Source organism: Camelus ferus, chromosome 1 (assembly GCF_009834535.1).
Source record: "Camelus ferus isolate YT-003-E chromosome 1, BCGSAC_Cfer_1.0, whole genome shotgun sequence".
NCBI lineage: Eukaryota > Metazoa > Chordata > Mammalia > Artiodactyla > Camelidae > Camelus > Camelus ferus.
In genome coordinates, this window is record NC_045696.1 from 78,568,215 (window position 1) to 78,582,412 (window position 14,198).

At 32.1% G+C, this 14,198-nt stretch overlaps 1 protein-coding gene across 6 annotated transcripts in view; it reads right to left on the reverse strand.

Annotated features, from left to right (window-relative positions):
• The window catches only part of NAALADL2 (N-acetylated alpha-linked acidic dipeptidase like 2), a 1,180,690-nt gene that overhangs the window by 993,208 nt on the left and 173,284 nt on the right, over positions 1-14,198 (reverse strand). The window lies entirely within an intron of this gene.

The following is a 14,198-nucleotide window of genomic DNA, read 5'->3' on the forward strand; positions in this document are numbered from 1 at the left end:
TATAAGTCTTTCACCTCCTTGGTTAGATTTATTCCTAGGTATTTTCTTACTTTGGGTGCTATTTTAAAGGGGATTGTTTCTTTACTTTCTTTTTCTGTTGATTCATCATTAGCATAAAGAAATGCAACTGATTTTTGAACGTTAATCTTATAACCTGCTACCTTGCTGGATTCTTCGATTAGTTTTAGTAGTTTTTGTGTGGACCTTTTAGGGTTTTCTATATATAGTATCACGTCATCTGCATATAGTGACACTTTTACCTCTTTTCCAATTTGGATCCCTTTTATTTCTCTCTCTTGCCTGATTGCTGTGGCTAGGACTTCCAAGACTATGTTGAATAGGCGTGGTGACAGTGAGCAGCCTTGTCTTGTCCCAGATTTTAGTGGAAAGCTTTTGAGTTTTTCACTGTTGAGTATTATGCTGGCTGTAGGTTTGTCATATATCTTTTATTATGTGGTATATTTATACAATGGAATACTATTCAGCCATAAAAAACAACATAATGCCATTTGCAGCAACATGGATGTCCCTGGAGAATGTCATTCTAAGTGAAGTAAGCCAGAAAGAGAAAGAAAAAAACATATGAGATCGCTAATATGTCAAATCTAAACAAAAAAAAGAACATAAATACAAAACAGAAACAGAATCATAGACATAGAATGCAAACTTGTGGTTGTCAAGGGAGAGGGGTGGGAAGGGATAGACTGGGAGTTCAAAATCTGTAGATACTGACAGGCATATGTGGAATAGATAAACAAGATTATACTGTATAGCACAGGGAAATAAATACAAGATCTTGTAGTAGCTCACAGCGAAAAAAATGTGACAATGAATATATGTATGTTCATGTATAACTGAAAAATTGTGCTCTACACTGGAATTGGACACAACATTGTAAAATGACTATAACTCAATAAAAAAAAGTTTAAATAAAAAGTACAATCCACAAAGGAGATATAATTCTCAACATCTATGTACCTACTGATATAACTTAGCCCACCAACAATAACCCAATGGCAAATGAACAAAAGATCTGCACAAATGTTTCACACAAGAGGAAATGGCTAAGGAAGATAAGCATAATGGAAAGGTACTCAACCTTTTCAAGACTAGAAAAATGCAAATAAAAATAAAGTACTGGCAAAAATGGAAACACCCTTTATATTCAATAGTGGCAAGAACATGGAACACTCATAATACTACTGATATGGAATGTAAACTTGTACAATCAGTTTGGAAGAAAACTGACAACTTATATGTAAAGTTGAATGCAAGTATAAAGTATAACTTAGCAATTTAGCACAATTTTTCAGATGGTAATTTCAAGAAGTTATATGCCTTGAAGACTTGTTACATCTATTTACCAAGAATAGCTCTGGAAGTGTGTTCCATGAACTGGCATTTTGGTATCACCCAAAAACTAGTTGGAAATGCAAAATCTCAGATCCCACTTCCGACCTACTAAATCAAAATCTCAGGGGGTGGGCACAGGAACCTGACTTTTACCAAGCTATTGTTTGAGAAGCACTTCAGTGAAAGACATACAATCTATCCTCATTATTCATGGATTTTGTGTTTGTGAATTCACTTACTTTCTAAAATGTTATCTGTATCTTGCTGTGTTTTTGTTGTCATTCAAAGATATATGTATGTGCAGAGTGGTGAAAAATGTAGAGCAGCCTATGTGCACATCCTACCCTACCCCCCCAGCTGAGGTTGAACAAAGAGACCCTCTGCATCTTGTTTAGGCTCTCATACTATAAACAAGTCTCCTCTCTTTGGTCTATGTAGCGCCACACATTTTGCATTTTTGTGCTTTTTGTTTGTGAGTGATTTTGCTTTCCATAAGGGCCACCACATGTAGTGCTGAATTGCTGTCTAGTGTTCCTATGTGCAAGAAGCTGTCATGTGCTTTATGGAGAAAATGCATGTGTTAATAAGCTTCAATAAGTCATAAGTTAGAATGCTGTTACCCATGAGTTCAATGTTAGTGAATCAACACTCTACATTACATAAGGTGACTTTAAACAGAAGCACACATAAAACAAGGTTATATATTGATTGATTGAGGAAAATGTGACCAGAGGCTCCCAGGAACCTAACCTTGTATTTCACCTAGAGGCAATGAGTTAGTGTTGGTTAATTGAGTATTCTAGTCAACTTTATAAAACATAACAACCAACATGAATAATGAGAGCTGACTGTATATAAGCACTGCCTATATTAGAAATAGGAAAGAAAAGAAATCCAAAAAATTACAAAAGATAAAAACCAAATGCCATCAACAGAATAATAAGTAATTCAATGATACATTCACATGATGAAATATAATTTAGCTGTGAAAATAATAATTAATACACATAACATAATGCAGGCAATGTATAATTATATTAAGACTATGATATGAATGACAAACTGATATAATATTGAATAGAAAAATAGTCCCAAGAAAGGAAATTCAACATTGGATCACAAAGACCAAGAGCATGCAAAACTAAAGAATATATTGTTTAAGGACACAAAGAAATGTGTCAAACCATGAGAGTTAAAAGCAAAGAAATGATAAACACCAATTTCAGGACAGAGTTACTGCATGACTAGGGTAAGACAGAGAAATATGCTGGAAGAGAAGTATCTACATAGATGAAAGCTGAATAGTGGGTACAAAGGTATTATAAACACAGGAAAAAAAGAAAGAATGGATGGACGGACAGATAGCATAAAAAGCCCATATGACAAATGATGACTGAATCAAAATCAAGAATTCTGATGAATCTAACTACATATGCCAGAGTTTATAAAAAGTAATGGCAATGTTAACTTCTTAAATTTGATTCACTTTTAGTTTTCGTAAATATTTTTCTATAATGACTTGATAAAAAATTTAAAATTGAGATACAAAAATCTCAAAGCATTTTGTTTAGAATGCAAATGTGAGAATTATGAACTTGGGGTGAAATGCTGACTTGTAAATACTTTACTGAAAGATAATAACATAAATAAAGATTAATATCATTAAAGAATAATATGTTTATCTTGTGATTTACAGTTTATAAGGCTCTTCGACATATATTGCCTCGTTTAATCTACTTTTAGGCGTTTTTTATAGACAAAGAAAAGATCTTTAAGAGGTTAAAAAATTCAAAGTACAAAAATCTAGAGCTTCAGATTTCAAATCTAGTGGTCTTTCAATTATATAACTGCAGTTATTATAGTCTTTAGTATCTATGTATGTGTCTGTAATAGTTTACAAAACACTTTGGGGTACATGTTTTAAAAACTGATTTTATATGACCTAATAATATAAAGCCTGCATAAGATGAATACTGGCTATGACAAAGCCAGAAGTAATATATGTAAATTGTTCATATAAAATTGTAGTAATTCACAAGGTCATTATTTTCCCCATCCAATGACTACAGTCTTACCACAATGAAACCACCACTGTTCCCACTATTATACTTTCTCTTTTCCAATATTTTTAAATCATCAAAAATTTCATTAGCCATGGGAACTTCAACTGAGTGAAGAGCACTTGAAGAGATCTTCACAACTGGTCAATTACTGAGAGTGAACTTTCAACTGTAAGTGTTTCATATGTGGTCTAAATCTAAGATCAGCTTTAAAAACCAAAGTGGCTATCAACTTGATCAAATAATTAGCACACACTTATCTAGTCCATCTTAATGCAAATACATTGCTTTGAAGACATTCAGCATGACCAGACAATTGCAATTCAATAATATTAAAGGAAATTTAAATTTCTGTCTGAATTAAAATCAGCAAACTAGAGAGTAAAGAGCCATCTAATATTTTTCATTTCTTCTTTTTCTAGGAGGTTGTCTGTGGACACTTGAATTTACTGTGCTAAATAATATTGTTCTAAGTAAGAGCCTCTGTAAATTGCTGAAAACATTGGAACACAAAATGAAACTCAGTAGATTTACTGAAAATATTTTTTTTCCTTCACTTAACATAGTTATACAATGTGTCAATTATCTAGTCACTTAGAATGCTCGGGAAGAAAGAAACAACTTTCTCTATAGAGAATCAGTTGGCTTTCATAATACTCAGAGAATATTTGCAAAATAGCACCGCTACAGCTGCAAGGTTAAATCCATTAATTTATTGGGAACAGAACAGGCTGTTCTGGTTGGCTGTTGCAAAAATTGCTTTTTGCACTTGTCTTTTCCACCATCAAGTATTTGCTGCGAGCACACAATTACTGCAGCAAAGCCTATGTTGCCAAGAGAGGAACCTTATTTAACATGGAAAGTGGTGAGCACTTCACTTTCTGAAAATGAAAAAAAATTAATCTTGAAAAGCTTCCTAATTAACATTTATTTTTTCTTTCACCAGTTGTTTCATAGGATCAAGTAGACGATGGCAATTCAGATGAGGTTAACCAGATGAACCCATTTCTGCAGCTGCTCTGGAGTGCAAATGTCATTCCTAAGCGGTCTGTCTTCCTAAGTAGAAATAATCTCAAAACTTCCTTAGGTATTTTTCCCCTAAAGACTAATTTAAAAATAGAACACTTATTCCCAAAAGTCACTAAATGTACAAACCATCCCTTGAAGTTCACATTAGATACTCAAAAGCTACCGTGTAAGAAAGGTATAGCAAATTCACAGCATTTTTATGAATTCCTAGCAAAACTCATTAAAACAAGAAAGGAGTAGACCAAAACCTAAATCACATCTTGAAAATGAACTGCATTCAGCCAAATATTGATAATGCATATAACCTATAATATAAGTAGGCTGAGAAACTTTTTCCTGCCCAGGACTACTAAATCACAGGAAAAAAACATTAATGAGAACACTCACTTTTTTTTTTAATTTGAGAATTCATAAAATGTTGACTTTGTTAAAAAGGAATGAAGTCATTTATAAACATAAATAATAACATACATTGATGTATTACATTCAGGTCATGGAGTAAATTTGGAGGTGAGAGGAGAAAGTCAGACAAAATAGCGTAGACAACAAAAGTGAGTGAAAGTAGAGAGGAAGTAAAAAGGGAGAGATAAATGAAATGCGAAAAAACAAACCCTTGTTCTGTATCAGCCCAAACATTTGCCTCCTCCTATACATCCTGGGTCCCAGTAGAAAGGCAGATAAGTTACTTAAAGGGAAGACTTTGAGTTTTTCTATATAAAGCAAATATTCAAAAATATTTTCAGTATTATGTTGGCAATTCTTTAAAAGTACAAAAGCCACATAAATATACTGGGGGATGGGAGGGTAGTTGGGTAAGAGTGAGACATTTTCCCTTGAAACAAAGACATTCATTGCTACAATATTTGTACATTTTCAGTACCAACAATACAAAGCATTTTTGAGCCTTGGTTTGGAATGCCATCTTTCTACCTTTTTAAGTTGCCAACTTTCTATTATTCCTTCAAGGCCCAAGTCAAATATATTCGCACCCATGAAGCTAACCCAGATCCCCAAAGTCTAAATTAAATGTTTCTTCTTCCAAATTCCCATAATATTTATTTTTATTTCTATTATGAAATTGAAATTGTATTACAGTTAAACAGTGAGTTTCTTGAAGGAAGATGATGTCATTTACCTAGGTGCCCCAACACTTTGAACAATTCCTTATATAGTGTGGGCATGTAAAACATATTTGGTGATCTATGCTCCAAATTCCTCCAGCAGAAAGTATTCTATTTAACTAATTGTCATATGTCAAAATATCTCCTTATCTTTCATGAAAAAAATAAAAATCCACACACCAGTGACTTAGACTGACCATCTGGTATAGGGATAGGGAGTTAAGAGGTACAAACTATTACATATAAAACAAGCTGTAAGGATATATTGTACAACACAGTGAACACAGCCAATATTTTATGATAACTATAGATGGAGCATAACTTTTAAAAACTGTGAATCACTGTATTGTATACCTCTAACATATAATATTGTACATTAACCATACTTCAAGTTTTAAAAAATGGCCTCCCTGACACAAAAAATTAAATTTCAAAAGATGTGCAAAAACATATAAAAAGTTGATCAATGTTATTAGGCATCAAGAAAAAAAAATAACTATTCAGCTAAGATTAAAAATTCTGAAAACAAGTGTTTACAAGAACTGTTGTGACTGGGACTATCATATATTGTTGAGGAGTACGTAAATTGGAACACCCACTTTGGAACACTTGCTGGTGTCTGCTAAAGCTGAAAATATGCATATTATATAACCTAGAATTTGCACTCTAGGTGTATATCCTGCAACACTCATGAAAATACTCACTAAAAGATATGTGTACAAATATCCAGAGCAATATTTTTCACAGAAACAATCTGATGGCTGTCAGTAAGATGAATAAACGATATATTCTTTCAATGTAATATTATACAGTAATGAAAACAAATGAACTATTGATCCAGAAGAAATATCAATGAGTCTCAGAAACATAGCTTTGAATGAAAAAAGCTGGACACAAAAAACACATACTATATGGTTCATTTTTATAATGTTCAGTAAAGGCCAAATCTAATCTATGATGTTAGAAATCAGGATGATGGCCACATTTGGGAAGAATGGAGGGTATCTGGAGTAATGATAATATTCTACTTTCTGACTTTTCTGATGGGTGGAGAATTCATGGTGCAACTTTTACTCTGAAAAAAAAAAAGATCAATTTCTACTCTGAAAGAAAAAACCTCTGAAAAAATTAACATTTTTAATTGCCACTTTTTCTATATATATATGTCAAAATTCAATAAAATGCTTAATTTTTTTAAAAAAGTTAATTTTCTGTCTATAAAAGCAGAATATATGTGGCAATTCAGATAATAATTTATATACTTTCTCATTAATTGCAAAAGAGTGTAGGAAAGACATATAAATTCCTTGCATAGTGTTGCTTATCAAAATACAGAATATTAGAGTCTGAAGGAGCCATAGAAATTATCTGCCCCAAATTCAAGAGTGGGAACTAAAAGAAAAGATATAGGAAAGAAACTGAGGCCCAAAGGGGTTATCTTTCCTAAAACCAGTCGTTAGCTAGATACAGAGCTAAAGCAAGAACGTAGATTCCTGCTTCCATGTCTAACGAGTTCCCTCTACCTTGGAAATTCAGAATTATCCTTTCATAACCACAGGGCTGTTTGTTTTTATTTTTTATTGTTAGCAGAAAATCTCTACATTAACTCATAATAATTCCAAGGAAAATCCTTTTCCCTTAATTTGTGGATCAACCAGTTTTAATTTCCTTTTTCCTTCCCAAGTCTGCAGAGAAGTGCTGCATAAATGTTTCAGGCAGGGATACAATTTCCACAAGACTGAGCTTAGAGTCTACCTTGAAATGAAAAATGGTGCTGATATTTAGAAAATGAAAAATAGTGAGCTATCCTTGTGGCTCAGCAACCGAACGTTCCACTATGGCACAAGTTGCTTGCTATGCTGTAAGTTTTTCCATCGTAAGTTCTGAAAGACAGAATGAAGACCTGAGGGGCTTTGTTGGTTCCAGTGATCTATCAAGTAACTACAGGAGCTGAAAAATTTGCATCGTTGGGCATGTATAATGCCAGATACATTCAACCCAGTGAGACAGTAAATCAATATCCCCCTTAAATTATGAGACAAAGCATCAAGTGCAGGGCAAAGTACCTGCCAGAGATACTAGCACCAAACAGAATTATCATCCAACCCAAATATCAGAAACTGAACATTAAGACCATTAAAATGGCCACTGTGACACACTGAATGTACAACATGCAAAACATATGCAGGTATACACATTTAAAACCACATACAGTATTTAGCTGATGATGCCAAAAAAAGGCACTGTATTTTAACATAATGTTTAAAATAAAGTATTTATGATCATATCAATTAAAGCTAGTTATTTTAAAAAAATCATTAATTTCCTGTTGGTATGAGACTATGCTTCCAAAAATCCCATAAAAAGATTCTTATAGCTTGTGATTTATGTACTGACAAAGTCTTAGAGTCAACATGAGACTATTTGCTTAACCACAATCTGCCTATATTATGTGCAATATGTCGTGGCTACAGGAATATGTAATGGAAGACTATAAATTTTTTTTACAATAAAATAATTTAGAGGTCTAAAGAAGATGCATCATTTTATTAATCACTTAAACTTATATATTGCATATATTTTTTCATTTAATTAAAACTATTTTTGATTTTATAATATTTTCTAAGCAGTTGTATAGCTTTTCCTTGTCATAGGTCAGAGGCGTTGGCAGAATTGCAGTTGGCCAAGAAATACAGTGAATATGGTATGCTAAAGTCTATTACTTTTCAGTATTATTTTCACAACTGGATGAATTTTGTCTTCCAAACACACACATCTATAAAGATTTAAATCCATTTCATCTTATTTGTTCTTCAAAAGGACTTTGGGACAACTTCAATGGGAAAACATGGTTTTCTCCAATGATGCAATACTCTATTTAGAAAGACATTTTCACTTTTTCAAAGTAAATTTATAACAGCTGTTTTTAAAGGCACCTGAATATATTTTTTAAATAATAGTAATTTACATTAAAATGATACTTTGTAAGCAATTATTATTATATTATCTAATGTTAAAATTTGCTATAGAAAAGCAACTACATAATAGCAATATGGCTTTCCATCAAAACTTCTCTTGCAGCACTATATGAGTGAAATCTATGTAAACATATGGATGTCAGTACATAACAAATACAGAGTCATGTATAAGATTACGAATATTGTAGCATGAAGAATTTCAAGGGGTACCACTTACTTCCTAGTTTCTATGAATGGCCTAACTGTAATAATGAGACCATACTCAACATGGCCATATATAAACATCATAGCAAATAATTTAAATGCAATAAGAATGACATAGCCATGCTAAATTTTCCAGAAAGGGAATTTCTGCACATTTAGCATAAAACTGGTATTTTCTGATTGTTTTTGTGTGGACCAGCTCATCATAATAAATGTTTTCATTTATCTATTCCCAATTTTTCTTTCAACAGGATTGCTTTTATTAACTCCAGTCAAGTTCTCTTGACTCACTTATCTCACTTTTGGGGCAAATATTCCTTTGCAACTCAGTGGGCCTCAGGACATAAACACATTTCTGCAAAATAATTGATATTTTTAATAACCATGAGTCAGCTAGAAAAGGTTAAATTATTTTTTAAGCTTTCTGATTAATAAGGAAAGTAACTTTGTTATAAAGTTGTTCAAAGTTTTCTCCTATGGGTCCTCCTAAAGAAAAAAACTATAATTTAGATTATATCCTTAATAACATTTTTATGATAAATATAGAAGCAAATTTCATACTTCTTATATTCCTCATTTCAAGCTGAGATAATAAGACCTAGGAGTTCAGTAAAAGTGTTTCTAAAAGAACATAGCTTTATCTGAGCTAAAGCTTTAAATAATATTAACTATAAAATAATAATCACAACTGACAGCACATACTGAGTGTTTAGTATATATAAAGTACTATGCTAGAAGCTTTAGATAAATTAACTTCTTTAATCTTCAAAATAACTCTGGAATTTTAAAAAAATTTTCATCCCCATAGTAGAGATGAAGACACTGAGGGTTGCTCTGCGACTGAGCAACAGCCTGTGTCATACTAATCGTTATGTCTTTGTTACCTACCCACTTGGGGGAGAAGCAGTACAAACATCGTCAAGAGACGCCAGGCTACTTGTGGGGACTTCACATGCCCCCAACATTTATATATATCCCGTCTAAGCTGGGTTCCTCCTGATTCTGCCACCACAGTGAAGAGCTACTAATTGGAAAGGGTTCTGTTTCTCCAATGTGTCAGTTAAGAAAAAAGTTTAAATCATTTTCCCAGAGATGTACAGATGGACATCAGACAGGTGAAAAGGTGCTCAACATTACTAGTCATCAGGAAAATGCAAATCAAAACCACAATGGGATATCACTTCATATCTGTCAGAATGGCTATCATCAAAGAGATAACAAATAACAAGCGCTGGCCAGGATGTGGAGAAAAGGGAACCCTTGTGCACTGCTGGCGGGAAGGTAAATTGGTACAGTCACTATGGAAAACAGTATGGAGATTCCTCAAAAAATTAAAAAATAGAACTACCATATGATCAGGCAATTCCATTCCTGGGCATCCAAAGAAAACACAAACACTAATTTGAAAAGACATATGCACCCTTATGTTCATTGTAGTATTATTCACAATAGCCAAGATACAGAAGCAACCCAAGTGTGCATCCATAGATGGATGGAAAATGAAGATGGCGTATATTCATACATTCATATATATTATTCAGCCATAAAAATAATAAAATCTTGCCATTTATGACAACATGGATGAACCTAGAGGGTTTCATGCTAAGTGAAATAAGTTAGAGAAAATACTATATGATTTCAGTTATATGCGGAATCTAAAAAACAAAACACATGAACAAACACAACAAAACAGGAACAGAGTTATAGACACAGAGAACAAACAGATAGTTGCCAGAGGGGAGGAAGATAGGGGGAGGAGAGAAATAGTTGAGGGAGACTATGAAGTACAAGCTTCCAATTGCAAAATAAAGGAGTCACCCATATAAAATGCAGAGTGTGGAGCCTATACTCAATAGTTGTATGTTTGTATGGTGACAGAGGGTAAGTACAATTATTATGGTGGTCACTTTGAAATGTATAGAAATATCGAATTACTATGTTGTATACTAGGAACAAACAAACAAACTCATAGAAAAAGATCACATTTGTGGCTACCAGAGGTGAGGGCGGCAGGAGAGGAAGGGAGTCAAAATGTCCAAACTTCCAGGTATAAGATAAATAAGTATTAGGGATGTAATGTACAACATGATAAATATAAACAACACTGCTAAATTTTATATATGAAAGTTTAAGACAGTAAATCCTAAGAGTTCTTATCACAAGGAAAAACATTTTTTTCTACTTCTTTAAGTCTGTATATATATGAAATGATGGGTGTTCACTAACCTTATTGTGGTAATCATTTTATAATATATGTAAGTTAAATCATTATGCTGTACACCTTAAAGTTATACAATGCTGTATGTCACTTGTATCTCAATAAAACTGGGAAAAGATCATTGAAAGTATTTTGTGATTTTATTAACACAGACTAATCCTTATAAAGCAAAAAAAAAAAAAAAAAATTTAAAAAGAAAAATTTAAATCAGCACCAAAACCCCTGAAATAGTAATAAACTGCATATCCTTTAAATAATTGTCCTTTAATATTAATTATAAAAATAACCTGTTCACAAAAGTTAGCCAATTAAGAGTTAAGTTGTAATATGTTTCAATAATGCAATATAATATTCTGTTCTATTGATGAAAAATCAAGTGAGTGGACTCTGGGGTTGACATTAAAGACTTTTAATCTATACCCATCCTGAACAGATGTCACGCAAGGAAATAATGATGGAGAAGGCCAAGATTTTCCTCAGCAAATAATTATAGGTAAGTTACAACTACAAACAAATGAACAATTTAGGTACCAAATACCTTAATGAAGCTAAATCTTTTCATTTAAGCATACTTAATTGAGACCGAGACCTCCATGCATGTAAAGGCTACAATTTTCCCCATCAAACAACCATCAATAATGATACACCAATTTTGCCCTGCCCATAACTGTTTCAATATTGATTTTCCTGACAACTCTAAATAATGCTTTCCTATTAATAACTCAAAAGAAATTAGAGGCTCAAACATAATATTTCTTTTAAGATAGCCAATTATATTTGCAAAAAGGTCCCTGGGACAAAGGCTTTTTATTTTACACAGATTATTATTGCCCTTGCTCCAAAAATGAATATGCTTTCTTGGCCCTGATAATAAGGCAAAAATTATATTTCTCTTGCTTATTAAAAATATAATGTGTTTTCTTATTAATTGAACTGTGCTGAGGCAAATGACTATTCATTTCAGAATAATTTCTTATGATGAAGGCAGAAAGAATTAAAAATATCCAGTAATTATCTTTTAAAATTACATATGATAAATCATTCTTTCATGTCCTCAGAGATGCAGCATATTGTTAAAGTGAGAATAAAGAGCTTTTCTAACTAATATTCAGAACCTATCTACACACTGTTAACAAATATTATGATTTTTGAACAAATCACTTTATATCTTGGTGACAACTTTCTGTTTTTAATGAATATAAATAAGAACAACTTTCTAATGCAAAAAATAACCAATCATAAAATATCTTAAAATTCTGTAAGAAAAAATAAACTTAATGCATCTATTAACATTGAATAAGTTAAACTTATTCAGTGATAATTGCATTCTGTCAGTCAAAAAGAATAGCAAAAACCATTGAAGAATTCCAGGCACCTATTAGCTCAATTAATTTCACAAATGTAATCATTTAAATAAACTTTCCATCTGTTAATATTTTTGAAAATAATTAAATTTTTCTATTATAAATATATACTTAAATATAAAACTGGAAATATTCTAGAAAAGAAGCTACCTATTACATTTCTTATGTTCTACAACATACAGCTGGCATTCTTCTAGCATTTTTTAAGTGAAAATGTTTATTATATTCTGTATGTCCAGCTACTTAACATTCATTTCAAAATCCTGTCTCAAAGAACATAAACTGAATACAAACTGTTTCAAACAGAACTCCAGAGGTAAACAGAGGACACACCAAAAGGAGATGAGGGCAGAATAAGGAAACCCACAGTGCAGCACACAAGGACTATAGACAATAGGAAGCCCTCGAGTCTTAAAGGGGTCAAGGAGAGTGGGTAGTATTACCGGAATCTAGTTAATAATGGGAGCTGTTAATGATACTATATATAGAAAACTCTAAAGGCTCCACACAAAAACTACTAGAGCTGAGAAAAGAATTCAGCAAGGCAGGAGGATACAAGATTAATAGACAGAAATCAATTGCATTTCTTTACACTAACAATGAAATATCGGAAAAGGAAGTAAAGAAGCAATCCCTTTTAAGATCACATCTAAAAAAATAAAATACTTAGGAATGAATCTCACCAAGGAAGGGAAAGACTTATTTGTGGAGAACTACAAAACACTAACAAAAGAAATTAAAGGTGACTTAAAGAGATGGAAAGATATCCCATGTTCTTGGATTGGAAGAATTAATATTCTTAAAATGGCCATACTACTCCAAGCAATCTACAGATTTAATGTGATCCCTATCAAATTACCTAGGACATTTTTCACAGAACTAGAACAAATAATCCTAAAATTTATATGGAATCATAAAAGACCCAGAATTGCTAAAGAAATACTAAGGAAAAAGAACAAAATTGGAGGCATATCCCTCCCAGACTTCAGACTACACTACTGCAACTCATATTAAATTATATGAATTATTCTATTTTTTAATTTACATCAAGGTTACATTATAATCAATTTTTATTAAAAGTTATTGAGATTTTAATAATTTAATTTGACAGAGTATTCAGTCATATTCAGTCAACAGAGAATACACCTTGATTATTTGCTGTTTATCAAAGCATGTCATCATTAACTTCTCACTGTGTAATATTTACAGAATTTTCTTTAGTATCATATGAGATAAGTTCAGAATCATCTTTGATAGGATACCTACTGAGATTTATCTAGCTTAAGGTGGCACTATAAAATAAATACAATGATTCTCTAACAACAACAACAACAACAACAACAACAAAACATCTTAAATGACTATTGTAACTATTCTAAATATTTATACAGGAATCTAAAAACTTAGCTTTTGTAAGTTACATTACATTTGTTAGCTACCTTATTTTACAATGTCTTTATAGATACTGTGAATTCCTTTTATATCCCATCACTTTCAGATTTCAAAAAATAATACGCATGCAGTCAATCAATGCAGTAGTAATTTTGGTCAAAAATAAAGTGAAGATAGAATCATAAAATAAGTAATTATACTATAAGGCTCATGAACTGGTCCTGGAATCAATTCAAAAAGTAAGAAGTCTCAATCAAAAAGATTTGAGCCATAGGAACAATAATGGAATAGAGGAGCAGCTTCTCAATTTGAGTCTTTTAAAGGAAAACTCTTGTTTAGATGCACATTTTTGACATACTTACTAAAATATTAGGATTTTTTTTTTGCTATATCTCATATATTTGATGGGGTTCTTCTAGTTATTTCTTAAGAATAATTATAGCACTTGAGAAAAAGAAACCTCTCTAGCAGTGCCAAGT